The sequence below is a fragment of the Alligator mississippiensis genome, chromosome 9 (genome assembly GCF_030867095.1).
Source record: "Alligator mississippiensis isolate rAllMis1 chromosome 9, rAllMis1, whole genome shotgun sequence".
NCBI classification, from domain to species: Eukaryota; Metazoa; Chordata; order Crocodylia; family Alligatoridae; genus Alligator; species Alligator mississippiensis.
The window spans coordinates 25476141-25493632 of NC_081832.1; the positions used below are offsets into that span (position 1 = coordinate 25476141).

At 43.9% G+C, this 17492-nt stretch overlaps 1 long non-coding RNA gene across 2 annotated transcripts in view; it reads left to right on the forward strand.

Annotated features, from left to right (window-relative positions):
* Positions 1 to 17492, forward strand: part of LOC109282432 (uncharacterized) — a 107335-nt gene that overhangs the window by 14637 nt on the left and 75206 nt on the right. For both annotated transcript variants that reach the window (XR_002089406.2, XR_009464350.1), the window contains exon 2: positions 4814 to 5043. This is a non-coding gene — a long non-coding RNA (uncharacterized LOC109282432). The remainder of the gene's footprint in view (positions 1 to 4813; positions 5044 to 17492) is intronic.

Below are 17492 nucleotides of genomic sequence, written 5' to 3' on the forward strand. Positions count from 1 at the left end.
GTTCAAAGTCAGACGAGCAATTTACTGAACAATCTGAAATATATTTTGTTTAAAAACCATAGTGATTTGATTCAGGTCAAACCAATTGAGACTGAAACATTTTGTTTAGATTTTCTCAATGGAAGAAAAGATTTTTTTTTTGGCAAAGTAGGAATTTTCTATGGCGCTTCAGCTCACTTATGTGCCTGAGTATGTGATGTTATCACTGTCTAGATATAGATGCACGATTTCAAAGGCACAGAATCTGACAAACCAAACTTGTTTTTTCATCTGAACTTGTAAATACTGGTTAGGGCATTTCCATGCACTATTTACACTTTCAGATTCCAGCCTTTTCAGCTGGGAGAGGTGTTCAGGAAAGGTCAGAAGAATTTAAATAGAGTGTATTTTTTCTTTTCTCCTGTTATTCAAAAAAAGATGAATTGATGTAGTTCAAACATTCCATAGGAATTTACCTTCAGGCAAAGACCACATGTGAAAAATTTCAGCCTCAGTGGTAAAACCTTTTGAAAGCTTGAAAGCAGACGATTAAAATGAAACAAATCAAACAAGAATGACTTGTAAGTGGCACCAAGTAGAGGAACCATTGTAATTGCTTATTACTATCTGAACATAAGCTCAGGTTTTTAGAAAGGATTATGTGCACTTGCATGTCTAATATTCATGTGAGAGGGTGGTAATTGCCTATGCAAATGACCATGTGTGCATATAGAAGAACCGTACCTATGCATGCAAAGAGCCACACTCTAGGGCTTATTGCAGTTAAAAAAAAAAAAAAAAAAGGCAGCATGATGGCACTCTAACTGTTTTGGAGAGGCATCAGTTCTCATAGTTGATAGCATAATTTGCTGGATGCTAGAAATCCATTCATGGCTCAGGCCCACGAAAGCTTATGCTATATAGCTCTGACTTAGTCTATAACATACAAATGCATTGTGCCTTTTGCCTTTCTTCAGACTGATACAGCTGACTGCATCTCTCTACCTCTTTTGAAGTCCGTGAGATTTGGGTTGGAACTTAATTGTGCAAACATAGCAGTCCCTTTTGATAACCAGGAATATTCTATTTCTCTCTTCTTTGCTACTACCAAAAATGTATTGAAAATCCAACAAGAAAGCAGCCTTACAAAAGTGTTACTGGGTAGAACAACTGGACAGAGCATTTCCCTTCATGAGTGGAGTCCCTACCTCACTGACTCACCAAGTAGTCACATCTACATGAGATGCTGACTGCACAGTAATCCAAGTTGCTGCACATTAGCTCTGACAAACATCTTTTTTATGATGCTACTGCATGGTAGCCTAATACTACTGCACAATAGCATTGCATCATGGTTGTTGCACGGTAGTATCGGGCTACTGTGCAGTCAGTGTCTCATGTAGACACAGCCAGTGTAAAGGAAATAGTTTTACTCCCACCTGCCCTGACTATCAAGGGGATAACAGATAACAGAAATGGGAATGAATTTCATCCCTGACTTCCTAATGCCAGACTGGCTGTCACTGAAGAAAAGAAATGTCACTCCAGGGCAGGAGTGGAACCCTGTACAAGTGAGACCCAGGATTGATTTCAGGGGAATGGTTAGAGAGAAGACACAGTATGAGGCCTGACAACATGTTTTGTTGGAGGGAGTAGGCCAAAACTTGGAGCTAGGGTATCAGCCCAAACTGATACACAGAGGCACCCAGTATGGGACCAAATCTTAGACTCAACTGAAGACTCCTGATGTTGGGGAGGGACTCTGGGTGGCTCAGTAGAGACTTGGTTTCATATCTGCATTCTTACATCAAATCCAAGCAGCACAGAGCCATAGCATAGGCAGAAGGTACCTTATTGGATCTGAAAGCTGGGACTGGGGGCAATCTGGATTCTTACTGGGGTTAAAAAGGGTTCTTCTGTCTATACAGGAACTGGGAATTCAGTACATTGTGCTGTTGCTGGGATGCAGGGTGGTATGTATGTCTTTTCAGTGGGATTTTGAATGACCCGTTTTGCCGTCAAGCGTGTGGCCCTTCCCTTATAAATTCTGATATAGCTAAGCACAGAATTAGCTTCTGGGGCTAATTTCTGCCTTCTTAACAGCTGGGGAAGGGAACCAAAGGGTGATGGGCTTTGTGGGAAGCCCACAGGACTCTCCTGAGCATATTAGGGATTGTCTTAATAAAACAAGGGTGGTCCACTATAATCTCCATTCATGTGACCTACCAAATTCATGGGCCCCAGAGGTCAATGACATGGCTGTAACATGGCCAGGGCCCCTGATTTCACAGCCATATCACAGCTGGGGCTGCCATTTTGAAGGTGGAGCAAAGCACTATCCCCCCCAAACACACGCATCTGATTGGCTGAGGGGCAACACAAGTCCCACCCCTCCCAGGCATTGATTGAAAGCCCTAGCTGGAGCTGCCTGGCTTGTTAATTCAGTAATTATCACCCTTCCCCCCCCCGCCTTCTAGGAGATCGTTTTTTGCAGGCTCTTTGCCAGCTTTTTGAACATAGATGCTTCTCTATGCTTTTTCATGGGGCACCGGCTATTTCACAGGAGACTGCCAATTGTACAACTTCCATGAACTTGTGTATTTGGTAAGTCTCTAGTCATTGTGCCCTCTTAACATGATTCTTTCTGTCACCAGTTGAAAAAGATGGAGGGAGAACATCAGGGAGCCCTAGCATTGATGCAGCTCAGTGTTGTTGACAGGCAGCTCCAAGTTCTATAACTGATCCAGGGTCTTTATCAGACCCCACTTGGGCGGAAAAAAGCTTTACTGCTTCCTTCCCCAGCCACAACAGATTCCCCCTCCCACCACTGACACAGACAGAGACACAAACCCAGAGGTGCAAGCCCAGAACACTTGCTTCCAACAGAATCCTCCTCTGCAGCCAGATTGCAGCATAAAGGAATATTAACTTGGTAAAGAATCTGGCCAGCTGAGTTTTGTCTGATCCCAAACTTTCTACATTCAATCAAAACTACTTTCACATCATTTCAAAAACCCAGCAAAACTGTGATTTTTTTTTTTTTTTTTTCACGCACAGTGCAAAACCATAAACCATCAAAGGTTCTGTCAAAAGGTTGGCGAACTTTAGCAAAGCCTTTGATGAAAATGGTCTGGGTTTCAAGTGTGTAATGAAACTCAAAATCATCAAGTTTCACATGGTTGCAAACATTTCTCTCAGCTCTGATCAAAGGTGTATTCAGCAAGGACAAGGCTTTGATACCTCACTACAGCACATACCTTGAAATTTTCAAAGCCAGATGCAAGGATTTAGCTGAGCAATTCTTGTTGGGAGTGATGCAGCTAAACTTAGCAATGCTTGATTCCCTATTTTTCCAGAGGTAACTTTTTGATTCTGCAACCCCCAACATCAAAGTTCAAAATACAATGTGAAACTCAGCCTGTTGTCCTAGGTGATAGCTCTGTTATGTAATACTTTCATTGTTGCTCTGTTCTATGGCTTCACTCAACAAGCAGTAACAAAAAATGCCACAATAATTCCTCCTCCTAAATCCAGATTTTCCTTTGTGTAAGTGGGCTGTGGGAGGAGGGGAGTAGGAGGGGAGAATCTTCTGAGAAGGAAAAGATGTTCATGCTATAATGTTGTTGCAGAAAGCACAAGCAAGGCTATGATTAACCAGTCCGGTGAGGAATTGGTGGGACCCAGTGGGATGTGGCTACGGGTTTTATAAGGCCAGGACCATCACTGAGGCGCCAGGACCATCACTGATGCCTCAGACTGGCTCTGACCTGCCATAGCAAAGGAGCTCCCAACCTCAGGACAGCTGAAGGAAGTGCAACAGCACCAGGCATTGAAGCAGAGTTCTTTTTGTTATATGTTCATTCATTATATCTGTGGCGTGACAGACCCAGGGTGGGTCTGTGAATTTTAGTTTGATATCAGTTTATGCCCATGTTTAAGTTTACACTGGATGACTGGTAGTGGCTGTAAGGGGAGGCTTGGAGGCTGCAGGGAGTGCCTGCAGCAGTGCTGCCGCTGTTTCTAATGGACAAGACTGTGAACTGGGGATCAGAGCCTACAGCTAAAAAGACTGAGTAAGCAGGCCTGGAGCCCAAGAGGGCAATACCAGGGCTGGGCCCAGGAGCCAGTGTCTAGGACAGTGGACTGGGGTTGAAGGCCCCAGCCAGAAGAGACACAAAATTGGAAGGTCAAAGCCCAGACAAAGTTTTAAGGCCTGAGGGGCCAAGTGCTATGTTGGGGGTTCCCTCTGAAACTATACTAAGTGCTACCTGAAAGTCATGAGTGTGGTTATAAGGGAGGACAGAGGCCACGATTCTAGCCCTTGAAGCAATTAAGGCAGTGGGACTGGAGCCCTGGTGATGGGGAGACTGTGCGGCCAAGGTAGGAAGAACTCCCAAAGCTCACTGGCCTCTGAGGACATCCTCCCCACTTTCGTTTGCCATTAAGACATGGCAGGTGAGATGGTGGGGTGGAACCCTGAGATGCCAGTCATGAAGGATCAAGATGGCCATTGGGGGCAACACAGCTGCCCTTAGGGCCTGACTACCTACAGTCCCCTAGAATAGACAGGAGAATCGCAGCAACTATTATACTCTACTCATCTTGTTAGCCCTTTTTTTCCCCTCAATAATTGTAAATGCCAGGGGTTTTTTTTTTTTTTGTTTTTTTTTTGTTTTTTTTTTTTGTTGTTTTTTTTTTTCTTCCCTTCTTCCCAAGTCCATCTCACCCATGCACTGGATCATACAGTAAAATCTCCATAGTGCTGATTTTGAGCATGTAGCTTTCCACAGAAACAAACTGTGAAATGACTAACTGGGATTTACCTCCATTATAGGAGCAGACTGAAGAAAGGAAGGTGGTAGGCAGGAAGCCTGTCCTGATACTATCAAATGGTTCACAGAAATGCGTTGAATAAGTAAAAGCTTGGCTTTTCCAAATTTCTCTACATGGCAAAGTTTATGTACCCACTGTTCTGAAGGCTGCCACTGAAAAATAAACCTTGCTCATCTACTCCTGCTCCTCTCCATGCTCCAAGCCCAACCAGAGGCAATGAAGACATTCCAGGTACGTAGCCCTCTGTTGCTCTCAAGGTCTTTGTCTATTGAGATGTTCTATCTTCAGGTTTGCTGTAGAATGAGCTCATTTTTTGGTGGCAAACTGTAGAGTTGGGTGGAGACAATATAGTTATAAAAAAGCTTCCTTTGTAAAGGCCTTTTACTGCAGGAAGTCATTGTCAAGTAGAGGATGTCTTGAAAGTGAATACACTGGAATGTGATTATAGAGGTACTGATTCAGTATCTGGCTTTACCATGGGCTCCCTGGATGACCTTGTACAAGTTATTTCATCTGTTTCATTTTCCCCATGTTTAAAATGGGGGAAACTATGTTGACCTCCTTTGTCAAGTGCTTGAGGTCTACTATGGAAAGTTCTAGATAAGGAACTCCTAATGTTCAGGAGTTCAACTAATCTCAGAAGTTGTGAGGATGAATGTATTAGTATTTATGTATTGCTCATTAATACACTGATGACTGCCAGAGAAGTGGAAGATATGGTTCAAGTATAAGCCTGGGCATCAGCTGATCTAGATTTATTTTTGGCCTTGCCAGAGATTTGCTGTATTTCTTTGGGCAAAGTCACTTTGCTTAATGTTTGAATTTCTAGAAACTACCAAGGCATGGAAAAAGCATATTTAAGTGGGTGAAGTAGCTTCATATAGAGAAGAGAAACAAAGGCAAAGGCAATCTCATAGATGTGTCTGTAGCAGAGATGTGGGTTTTCCAGAAATTTTTTTTAATTGGAAAATTTTCTGGAAATGTTTCCAATGCCCTAAATAGTGATCTGATTTGGCATTTATTTGACTTATACTTAGTAAACAAAACTAAAGTACCCCCATGTTAATTTTATGTCCCAGTAGCCACAAGTATTTGAATTGAAATATTTTGATTAGGAAAAAAATAAATAAACACAGCACAATTAATGTGGTTTAAATATTATAGTCAAACAAATTCAAAGCTTTATGTGGAAATAAATTTATTTTTATTGGAATATCTGTAAAAATGTAAAGATAATACAAAATAGCATGTACTTCCCTTACATTGGTTAAATTTAAGGGAAAAAAAACCCACTGAAAACTGACACTAATTTTAGCACATCCAAAGAACTGTGCAAGGTATGCCGTGGTTGTCCACTCATCTACTTCAGCAGTTTAACTCTCTTCCACTGCGGTCATTGTGGCACCTCCAGTTTCACTGTTACTATCTGTAGGATCACTTGCATTACTTATTAGTTCCATTTCAGAATCAGATGGAGGCAAATCTGATTCAGAATTGCTTGAAGCACATTCTCATTGATAAAACCATGCTTTAGTGAAAGAGTCCATGATCAAGGGCAACTTGTCACACTGCATCTTCTTCGCTAGTTGTACTTCTGACTGGTTCTCCAGAGGCAAGAGATTTTGAGAAATAGAAATGAGCGTACCGGTGTGTTCATTTGTTAGTCTCTTTCTCTTTTTTTGGTCTTGATTGAGCTGAATGCCTTCCAGTTCTGTTAGCAAGAAGCTGCTTCTGGTGGAATGCTTGGGATCCTTAGAGCAATCCTGGACAATGGTTGGGTGTTACAGTATTCCTTCCATCACGTGATAGATATATTCTCTGCTGCCCACCAAATGATGTCTTGGGTCCAAAGTTTTGTTGTTTTTTTTTCCTTTTTTTGTTTTTTGTTTTTGTGTGGTACTAGGCAATGTCTGTCATCGTGGCTATTTCATCAATGTTGGGGGCATTCTTAGCTACTTCCATAATTGTATCGAGAGCAGTAGATAATTCATCCTCTGATAAATATTGTCTTCTGTGTTGAGGACCCAAAAGGTTTGCTTCCAGATGAACTGAATGAGAGCAAAACTCAGATTTTGTAGTAAACATTTATTTTACTTCTTTTTATTGGATAGAGGTGAAGAAGGCAAAAGCTCAATTACATTTTCATTCCATTATCTGAATATCTCTGGAATATTTGAAAGGCTTGGTGTATCTCCTTCAAGTTTCTTGATAGCCACTGAAACTGCTAGTAGCAAACTGAATGCTCCTTGAACTCAAAACCAGGACACATCATTATCAAGAATCTGCTTCCAAATGTTCACGGGAATAATCTAGGATACTGTCATCTATTGAAGCACACCAAGCCCCATCTAGTTTCTCCTGGTAATAAAATTGCACTTTCCTTTCCCTGCTTCTTTCTGTAATTTCTTAACATCTGATTAACAACATGATGATTGTTTAATAACTTCACAATCACTTTGCAGTTTGCCAATACTATCTTCATTGTATTCACACTTAGTATGTCCTTTGCCAGAAGATTCAACCCATGAGCAAGACAGCCAAATACTATTAAATGAGGATACTTTGCCTTTAATATTTGCCGTGCAGCTTTCATGTTACTCGCATTATCAGTTACAAGGGCTTGTACTACGGAGGGACCTGCACTTCAAATGTCTTCACTCAGTAATTTAGCTATGTATTCACCTGTATGATGAGAAGATTTGGTAGCAATTGCTTTCAGGAATATTCAGTGGTGTAGTGGGTGCACAGGGGTACACGTGCACCCCCTCTCAGGCCACGCTCCCTGTTTAGCTGGTGGGCAGGGGGGCAGGTGGGAACACTGGTGCCCTCCTTATGAGTGCTGGCCAGGAATCGGGACCACCAGCAAAAGTGGCCGTGCTGCTTTCAGAAGAGGCTGTGGGACTTCCAGAAATCGCATGGCTGCATTTTGGTGAGTGCGACTGGCTGTGGGCAACCCCCCTTCTCCCCTTCTCAGTCAGTGGGATTGGCCACTAGGGTACTCCTCCACCCCTGCCAGTCGCTGACTGGTGTTAGGGGGGACACGTGCCCCCCCTGACTCAAGAGGCACCAGTTGCCCATGCAAATATTGGTCCAGTGTTGCTAACATAATGTTCAATAAAGGATTTCCTTTCCATCCATCTGACATCAGAGTCACTGATTCTGCTTGACCAATCCTTGTTTGAACTCCATCATATTCTCTATCTAAGAGAGAATGTGATAAGCAATAACATGATGGTAACTTATATGATGGGTGAATCAGTTTGTAACGTTCCTTCCAGTATTGGGGTGTGTGTGGTTTTGTTTTGTTTTTTTTTTCCAGTTATGGAAAGAGGTGTACCACTTGCAAATATAACTTGAGCTGATGTCTCATCTGCTTTTTCTTTCATAGATTTCATAGACATTAGGGCTGGAAGGGACCTCGGAAGATCATCGAGTCCAGCCTCCTGTCCAAAGGGCAGGAAGTCAGCTGGGGTCATAGGATCCCAGCAAGATAAGCATCCAGTTTGCTCTTGAAGGTGTTCACTGTAGGCGCTTGAACCACCTCCGGTGGCAGGCTGTTTCAGACCTTGGGGGCTCAGACAGTAAAGAAATTCTTCCTTATGTCCAGCCTGAAACGGTCTTGCAGTAGCTTATGACCATTCGACCTAGTCGTCATCCCTTGGGGCGCTCTGGTGAACAAACGTTCCCCCAGATACTGGTGGTCACCCCTGATAAACTTGTAGGTGGCCATCAGATCACCCCTGAGCCTGCGCTTTTCCAGGCTAAAGAGCCCCAGGGCTCTCAGCCTGTCATCGTAGGGTCTGCTTCCCTGACCTCTGATCATGCATGTGGCTCTTCTTTGGACTCTCTCAAGCTTCTCCACATCCTTTTTGAATTGTGGAGCCCAAAACTGGACGCAGTACTCCAGCTGCGGCCTCACTAAGGCTGAGTACAAGGGGAGAATGACGTCCCTGGATTTGCTTGAGAAGCAACTATGGATGCAAGCCAGCGTTTTGGTCGCTTTACTAGCCGCAGCATTGCACTGCAGGCTCATGTTCATCTTGTGGTCAATGATGACCCCCAAGTCTCTTCTTGATATTCTTTTGACATTTTGTTCACAAAGCTTGATAAAAAGCATGACTGTCTTAAACAGCTACTGATGGTCAATTGCATATCTGGTGACGGTGATCTTGAAAGTGGGGATCCTGTTTCTTCTTCCCCCAGACCTGGCAGCTCAACATTTTCACTTTCCATTTTTTTGCAAATCTGGTATTTCACTTGAGCTACCAAGTTCCTGCAACAAAAGTGTGTGTGTGTGTGGGGGGGGGGGGAAGTTTTTATTTTAGCCTATTGTGGTCTGGCCTCATCCATCAGAAGGAAAAGTGGCAGGAGCTTGCTTTCCCCGCCTTGTCAGAAGGGCTGCTCAACTTGCTGCTCAGTTGCCCTAGGACTGCAAGAGCCAAAGGGAAGTATAGTCAGGCCTACACCATTGGCTAGAGTACTAAATTCATTCTACTGGGTTGAAATGGTTAATTATTTATCTATTATGTAATTAAATATATATTGTTAAGCCTATGCCACTTTGAGTGCTTAGTGCAAGCAGAAAAGCAGGGTACAAATATCTTAAATAAATAATAGTCCAGAGCTGCATTAACAACTTTTAAAATTATAATGTTTTACAACAATATAGATCGTTTTACAACAGTATAGTCTATACTGTGTGTTGTTTAACTTATTAATTTGTTTACTTACATAGGATTCTTGAAACAGACTTTTCTCAGATGATGTTGTTCCACCACTTCATTGTATTATCTTTCTATATATGGCTTATACTCTTTCAGGACAGTTTCTACATGTTATTAAATGTTTGGTTTTTTTCATTCTTGTTCCATAGTTAGCATACTCCAGTGGTCACAAACTCCTGGAAAACCATTTTAGACTGGACATAAGGAAAAACTTCTTTACTGTCCAAGGCCCAAACCCTGGAATAGACTCCCTCCAGAAGTGGTGCAAGCACCTACTCTGGTCACTTCTCTTGGGGGGGGGGAAACAAACAAACATTTGAATGCCTATCTTGTTGGGATCCTTTGACCCCATCTAATTTTCTGTCCCTTGGGCAGGGTGCTGGATCCAATGATTTTGTGAAGTTCCTTCCAGCCCTAATGTCTATGAAATCTATGAAACTTCCTCAAAAGAAAATCATTGACCGTTCCCCCACCAATCCTTGACCAAACATGGATTAGTCTCTTTGATAGATCAATTGATGGTCCTGTAATGCTCATGCATACTACCTGGACTGCTGGAAAGCTGAATCAAAATGAATCATTTTCCTATGCCAGGTTGCTTGTAAAATGTGCTGGTTTTAGGAGAATGCCCTCTGCATGTTCAAGAACCCATTTCACTACACTACAGACCAGAGGTGTGGGGCGGACAATTTCCCAATGCTTTATTTTTCCATGGGAAACTTTCAATTGCTAAAAATTAATTGTTTCATAACATTCATTAGTAACAATGAATGGATGCCAATATATTATTAGGCAAGCTTGGCAGTTTCAAAGTTGTAATTAATGTTTTTCAGGTGATTTATCCCTAGGAAGTGAGAGTACATATATATATTTTAATGACTTGTAAATAGGAAGGTAAATACTAGGGCTGTGCAAAACTTCAACAGGTGTGTCATTTCAAAGCTGTTTCAACCTGTTTTGAGCTCAAAACAGCAAAATCAAAATGAAGCAAAAGGCTTTGAAATGGCTTCGAAATGAAATGAGGGCACTCGAAACATTACAAAAGTTTTTTGAAATGTTTCGAGTTTCAATGCCAGGCTTGCTTGCATCTAAACAGAAACTGAGGAGGAAGAGGGAGAAAGGACTGCTCTGATATTGCCATCTAGGTCCTGGTTTGGTTCCCCAGCTCTCTGATCGTTTCCCCAGCTCTTCATGGGGTGGGGGGCATGGGCCCCAGATCTGCACCCGGGGTTTCAGGATGCTGCTGCTGCTGCAGGCTGGGGCCAGCAGCAGCCAGGAAGACTGGTTCTGCTGCTGGCCCCAGCCTGCAGTGGCAGCCTGCTGAAACCCAGCATGCAGATCCTGGGGCCTGCACCCCCAAGAAAGACCTGGGGAAATGATCAGAGACCTGGAGGAAGCGATCAGAGACCTGGGGAATCAGTAAGCAAAGTAATCACTAAGCAGATTGGCTTTTTCCTGGGTGTTGGTTATCAGCTTCCCCATTTCGTTTAGCAGAGATCCAATGTTTCCCTTGTTTTTTCTGACTTCCCACATATCTGAAGAAGGACTTTTTTTATTGCCCTTGTTTCATGTGGCCAGTTGGAGTTGGCGTTCCTAGTTTGCTCCCTACAGGTATGGACCAGTGCAGTATACTCCTCCTTAGTTGTGTTTTCTGTCTTCCATCCTTTATAAGCTTCTGTTTTTAGATGCAGGAGATCCATGAGTTCCCTATTGAGCCAAGGGGGTTGCTGAACCCTTTTACTACTCTTTCCTACAGGCTGGAATGGACTTCCCTTGTGCTTTCAGGATTGCTTCCTTAGGAGCGAGCACTCATCGTGAACTCCCCTTCTTGTCAGATCATGGCCTCTCGGGGCCTCAACAACTAGCCTCTTGAGCTTATGAAAGTCAGCTTTCTTAGATTCAAGGACTTCTGCATTGCTGACTGACTTGCCACCTTTGCAATACATAGTGAAAGTGATCAACTTGTGCTTACTGTCTCCCAGCTTCCCTTTGATTCTTAGGTTGCTGGCAAGATTATCACCTTTGGTCAGTACCAGGTCCAGCAGCACCTTACCTCTTGTCAGCTGGTAAACTTCTTGAGACAGGTAGAGCTCATCCATGCATGTGAGGAAGCTTTGTGACCAATCGGATTTGGCTGTTCTTCCTATTAGATGTTCGGGTAGTTGAAGTCTCCCATGACAACCATGCACCAAGAGCATGCAACCTTGGCCAGTTGCCTGGTGAATTTGTAGTCAAGCTCTTCCTCTTGATTTTGGAGGTCTGTAGTAGACTCTGACCATTATATCCCCTTCACCTCATTTCTCTCATTCTAACCCAGAGGGTCACAAGCTGCCCTCCTTGGGTGCCAATCTCTGCTTGTAGGGAGGTGTACTGTTCCTTCACATAGAGCTAAACCCCCACCCTTTCTCTCAACACCATCTCTCCTGTACAAGGTATAGCCATCTATACCTGTGGTCCAGTCATAGGTGGAGTCCCACCAGGTCTCTATTATCCCTAGGAGTCATACAGTCATTATTGTTTAGCAGAAGGACTACTTCCTCCTGTTTTGTTCCCAAGGCTCCAGACATTTGTGTACAGGCAAGTTAGTCTGCCATTGGAGACCCTAGGCTTCCATGGATTCCTAGAAAAGCCCTGTTCCTGGGCTGGGGTAGGAGTCTTCTTTCTTCAGGTGAAGAGCCTGGCGGTAGGAGTCAGTCTCCTCTTCATCATCCCTGATGGCATGCAGCCTTTGCACTGCAGTCTGGAACTCCCCTGACCAGCACTCCAGAGACTCCAATATGAAGCAAACCTCACAATGGGAGGTGTCATTGCTCCTGATCCCATGTGCCTGCAGTCATGTCAGGCAGCCCCCACAGCTGAGAGCCAGGGGCCCTGTCTGAGTGGAGGCCAGAACCATGGGTTCCCTCCCACAACTGTCTAATTTCCACCCACTGCAGGCCCCACTTATCTCCTGGCTGTGCTGGGGGTTAAGGTTGGGGTCTGCTGTGTCTGCTGGGGGTCCCTGGGGTCCTGGATTCACAAGGGTATGACAGGCTTCTGCCCAAGCATCTCTTGCTGGAGCTGGACCCTAAAGGGACAAGCTTTTTGTTTTTTAAGATGAGCATTACCTTCTGGGTAACTGTATAACATTTTCACTGAAAGTTTATGGTAACTGGGTTTGTAACGCTTCATAAGATGGTGTAGCAGGGGCTGGAAAGTGACGCCTCCTAGACCCCCTCAGGAGGGGCCAGACCAAGGAAAATTGAATGAGTGGTGGCATGCTGGTTGTGAACTACAGAAAAAAGCAAACAACCTACCTGGCCAAGTCCAGGAATACCATGCTGCCCAGTAGGGCTGTGCAAAGCTTTGAACCACTATTTGGATTCGGAAAAGATTTGGACAATTCAGAGGCTGAATCTACGAGTCTGAATTTAATTGCTAGCTGCTTTTGGCTTTCCAAATAGACTTGGAACTTCCGAAATGATTTGGAAAGTATTTGGCAATTCAGAGATTTAGAGGGCTGTCTGTATAGGGAAATAGAAAGTTAGAGGGAGGGGGACCCGGGGGAGGGACAGCAGATAGGGAAAGACTGACATGTCTAGGTAGCCAGTAAGCATGATTTCTCTCTGACTGCCTTTCCAATTAGTGTCTGGGGGGAGGGACATAGAACCAGCATAAAAGCCTCCTTGCAGGCTTGCTCTGCCTCTTGTGAGCTGGTTTTGTCTGAGCAATAGCATCAGAAAGGTACTGTGCTGCCTAGCTTGCTTCATAGAGTCAGTCAGTTACAACTTGCCTGCTCCTTTTTGTTGTTAGGAAGGATTGGATAAGATTTGGCTTAGTTTATTTTATTTTAGTTTAGCTTAGTTTAGAACCTCCTTACTTAATATTATCCAATTCATTTCTTTCAATTTATTTGCTTTCTTTTTTTGTTTCAAACTTTGAAAAAAGAAAGCTCAGTGTTTTCCTTGCCAGCGTGATCCATCACTCTGCAGGGAAGCACACAGAGTGTGTGTGTGTGTGTGTGCACGCGCACACTTATACACACATAGGAGAAGAAAAATCAGATATTCATAGAAGAAGAGTCAAATTATATGTAGTAGTTATTAATATTATTATAGTTAGTTGACATGGAGACTGATGATAACACAAGTCGGATTCAGATTGAGATTAACACAAAACTCATGGTTTTAGAAGAAGGAGATGTATCATTTTAGGTACACATTACAACACAGAAGAAGAACAAGAAGTATAGTAGTAGTCACACATTCACATTTTTAATAGGACATCACAGAAGAAGACACCATATATAGGTATTAACAATCAAAGCAGAGTCCAGTGCATGCACAGAACACAGAGGGAAGAAAACACACAACAGAGGCACACTTCACATTCATAATTCATAGTAAATAAACACATCACAGTAGAGAAGAGAGCAGAGTGACAGCACACCTTAACAGACTAGCTAGAGAAGAAGCGGCTCCTACTTGAGAGGAAAGAAGGGATCTCTGACAGTTTGGCTACCTGAGATGCTTCTGGTGCTACTGCTAGTGCTCAGTCAGTTACTAAGTTATTTTACCTGTTGCCATGTAAAGTGGTAGACCAGAGTGAGGCTGTAGGGGAGGAGGAAACCTCACTGGGGCACACAACCATGTTGTATAGAGGCCCCAGCACTAGTGAGGGAACATTAACACGCACACAGTGTCACCTAAGCATGTCACAAGTTTTGCCTATTAGTGGCCAGAGGTGCAGGGCCCCAGAAGCCAAAGTCCCCCTGGACCTATCTCCTTGGCAGCTGGCAGGCTTTGTGGCCTGGCAGGGCCTAGCAGGCCTGCAGTAGTGATTTTCACTCCCCTGTGCCCTAAGAGAGACAGTTGCACAAGCACCTATGTCATGAGTTTTACCTATTAGCAGCCAGAGATACAGGGTCCCAGAAGCCAAACTCTCCCTGCACCTATCTCCTTGACAGCTGGCAGGCTTTGTGGCCATAGCAGGGCCTAGCAGGCCTGCAGTTTTCACCCTGCTATGCCTTAACACATGCACACAGTGTCACCTATGTCACCAGTTTTGCTTGGCAGCAGCTTGAGGTTCGGTTAACCAGAAACTTCTGCACCCATCTCCTTGAAACTTAGCAGGCTTTGCGGCCTCAGCAGGGGATATCATCTCTTCAGTTTTCACCCCACTGTGGCATAACACATACACGTGACATAAGTTTTGCTTTCAGAATTTTGAGGTACATTTTCCCAGAAACCCCTACACCTATTGTATTGAAACTTGGTAGACATCATGCCCTCAGCAGATGCTACCACTCCTGCATGTTTCATCTGAATCAGACAAGAAATAACAAAGTTATAGATATTTCATTGATTCCCTATTATACCCTATGGCCATCTCCGAATTGGCTCCGAGTCAGCTCCAAACCTTTGAAGCTGATTCGGCTGAATCAAAGTGGAAAAAATGATTCAGAGCTCTGAATCGAATTGCTGGCATCTGAATAGGCTGAATCCGGATCCGAATTGAATGACTTCCCGTTCCCAGCCCAATCTATCGAAACATTGGAACAGTGTCCAAACACCCTCACTGTTTTGACGAAGGATCTGACTTCCCCTGGCATATTTCCCTAGCCTGGGATTACTAGATAACAGGGATATGCAAAACAGCACCATTCCATTTTTCCTTGAGTTTTGAGGTTTTGATGGAACAGCATTCCATTTCCATTTTCATTTCGATTTGAATCAGCTGTTCTGTTTTGCCTTGCACACCTGAGTTTTGATTAATCAAGCTAGAGAGTCAACACCTAAGACCTGGTACGACATTGGAATGAGAACCCTGGGATTGGCAGGCAGAGACCCCTTGTCCTCAGGATCCACAGATCTCAGAGAGAAGGAAGATTACCACAAGGTGGGTGAAACACTCAGGGACATAGATTCATAGATGTTAGGATTGGAACAGACCTCAGTAGGTCATCAAATCTGACCCCTTGCCCTGGGCAGGAAAGAGTGCTGGGGTCAGATGACCCCAGCTAGGTGCTTTTCCAGTCTCCTCTTGAAGACCCCCAAGGTAGGGGAGAGCACCGCCTCCCTTGGAAGCCCATTGCAGATTCTGGCAACCCTTACTGTGAAGACATTCTTTCTAATGTCCAACCTAAATCTGTTCTCTGTCAATCTGTGGCCATTGTTCCTAGTTACTCTGGGGGGTGCCTTAGTAAATAGAGCATGTCCTATTCCCTGCTGCCCTCCCCTGATGAATTTATAGGCGATCACAAGATCACCTCTCAGCCTTCTCGTGCAAAGCTGAAGAGATCTAGGTCCCTCAGTCTCTCCTCAGAGGACCTTGCCTGCAGGCCTCTGACCATATGAGTGGCCCTCCTCTGAATCCTCTCAAGATTCTCTGCATATCTCTTGAAGTGCAGAACGCAAAACTGGATGCTGTACTCCAGCTGTGGCCTGACCAGTGCCACATAGAGAGGAAGCATCATTTCCCTGGACCTGTTTGCCATGCATCTGCTAATGCACGATAAAGTGTGGTTAGCCTTGTTGATCACTTCATCACAGTGATGACTCATGTTCATCCTGGAGTCAACTATGACTCCAATATCCCTTTCTGCTGCTGTGCTGCTGAGGTGGTCATCCCCCAGCCTGTTAGTATGTTGGTGGTTCTTTTTGCCCAGGTGCAGCACTTTGCACTTGTCTTTGTTGAACTGCATCCTATTTCATTCTGCCCATTTTTCCAACTTGTCCAGATCCACCTGAATCTGTTCCCTACCCTCTGGTGTGCTAACTTTGCTTCATAATTTGGTATCATCTGTGAATTTGGACAGGGTGCTCTTTATGCCCTTGTCCAAGTCACTGATGAAGACATTGAGTAGCACTGGTCAAAGGACCAAGCCTTGTGGAATTCCACTGCCACATCTTTCCTGGTTGATATCTACCCATCCACCACCACTCTCTGGGTGCGACCCCTAATAGAATTAAGGAAAGATCCATTAGGAGGATACAGTCATCAACCACTTGTGAAGACCACAGCCAAGCTGGGCTGGAAAGGAACCAAGAACCAGCGACTTGCATTTAGTGCCGACAGGAAGAGTTGACTCATCACCCAAGAGGAAAGGGGTAGGGCATAGGGGTGGCAGAGCCCTGCGGAAGACTGACCTTATCTTACAATCACCTGAGATACCATCTATACTCTGGAAGAATTACTTGACATCAAAGACGTAGCAGGTGAGAGGGAGAGAAGATGAGGTAAAGGTCCCTGCAATTCCAATGGGATGAAGAGCAGCGGGTAAACCTGCCTACTCACAGGTGGCCACAGATAACAAACATCACTGCTATTTAACTGCAAAGCTAGCAACTTTAAAATGTTATTTCATTTGAATGTGTTTAGATGGGGTTAGACAAAGCCTGCATGGGGAAGGCACACTTTAAAAACCACACTTTCAAAAGAAAGACCACTCCTACCAGGATATCCTGAAGGATATGGCCTGTATCCCAGGGCTGCAAACCACTAAAAGAGATAAAAGAAAAACTAGGTTAGAAGCTTTTGAGGGCAAAAACATCTTTACTATATCAGAAAAAGGGGGAATTACTGTCCTAGAAGCTTCATTTGCATTGCCTATTTAGTCACAATTATATAGCAAACATTTGGAGTAACTATAAACATATAAACTTTGGTTTTTGAAGGTTGGGCAAGGAAAGGTCTTAATTTATGAGTAGCTAGAAGATTATTAAAGTATTCTAAATGCTCCAGTGTCCCTTTTGCAGGGACTTCCTTGCAAGTTTCAGCAAATAAGATTACTTTGAGGGCAATTGCTGAGATTCCGAGTAAGCCCCACTAGATTAAGTGGAGTCACTTAACTGAGTTAAGTGGTTGTACTTCCCCATGAGACTGGACAAATAACTTCTTTGGGACTTGGAACAGCATTGGAAAATGAGACTTCATTTATACCTACTTACTGCTGTAGACTAGAAGTAGGTATAGTTA